Source organism: Lissotriton vulgaris, chromosome 5, assembly GCF_964263255.1.
Source record: "Lissotriton vulgaris chromosome 5, aLisVul1.2, whole genome shotgun sequence".
NCBI classification, from domain to species: Eukaryota; Metazoa; Chordata; class Amphibia; order Caudata; family Salamandridae; genus Lissotriton; species Lissotriton vulgaris.
In genome coordinates this window covers 2,029,723,677-2,029,724,912 of record NC_141693.1, presented here as the reverse complement: position 1 = coordinate 2,029,724,912, position 1,236 = coordinate 2,029,723,677, and positions in this window count along the sequence as shown.

Here is a 1,236-nt window from a genome sequence, read left to right as displayed (position 1 = left end):
GGGGGATAACCTGCCTTGTCCCGCGGCCGAGTAGGAAATCCCTTGAGATGTGTCCATTAGCTGCCACGTGGGCCAGGGGTTTGGCATAGAGTAGACAAACCCAGGCGCAGAACTTAGGGCCGAAGCCCATGTGTTGGAGCACCTCGAACAGGTAAGGCCACTCCACTGTATCGAACGCCATAGTGGCGTCGAGAGAGAGGAGGACAGCAGGTTCTTATATGTGTTCCCGGCGGGCCAGAACCGCCTGCAAGCGGCGCAGGTTGAGCGCTGTACTATGATGTGGCATAAAGCCAGACTGATCTGGATGTACCAAAGTGGCAAGATGGGGGGCCAGTCGCAACGCCAGTAATTTGGCGAGGATCTTTGGTTCCGCGTTTATTAAGGAGATAGGGCGGTAGGAAGCACAGGACGTCGCAGTCTTGCCAGGTTTATGGATCGGGACAATCGTGGCGAGGCGTTGATCCCTAGCAAGTTCCCCAGCTTCTTGACTATCAGAGAACATATTCAGTAGGAAGGGGGCCGTCGTTTGCACAGTTTTCTTGAATAATTCCACCGGAAGCCCATTAGGACCCAGCGCCCTGCCAGACGCGAGCGCATAGGTCGCCTCTTGTATTTCATCCGAGGTGATGTCAGCCTCCAGTAGGGAGGCGAGGGATCGACAGATCTTTGATATAATCGTATGCTTCCTCCACCGTGTAGGGCGCTTGGGGAGCATAAGTGTTTTCAAAATGATCGGCCAGGAGACCAACTATGGCCTCAGGATCTGAGGTCATAGACCCCGTGGGAGACGTCAGTTGTACAATGACTCTACCCGCTTTTTCTTTTTTGTCAAGCCAGGCTAACATCTTCCCTGCTTTATCCCCTAACTCGTAAACTCTGTGACGGGTCGCCTGGAGTGCATTTTTTACCATTTCTTTCTGATATGTCAAGTCAAGTCAAGTCAGAGAATTTATATAGCGCACTACATACCCAGAGGGTCCCAAGGCGCTTAGATAGGGGAGGAAGATTACTTGTCAAATATCCACGTTTTAAGCTGCTTTCTGAATGCTAGGTGGTTCTGGGTAAGGCGAAGGTAAGCGGGGAGTGAGTTCCATGTTTTAGCAGCCAGGTATGAGAAGGATCTGCCGCCCATGGTGGTCTTGTTGATGCGAGGTACAGTGGCGAGGGCTTGGCTGCAAGAACGTAGTTGGCGGGAGGGGGTGTAGAAGGACAGTCGTGAGTTGAGGCATTCTGGTC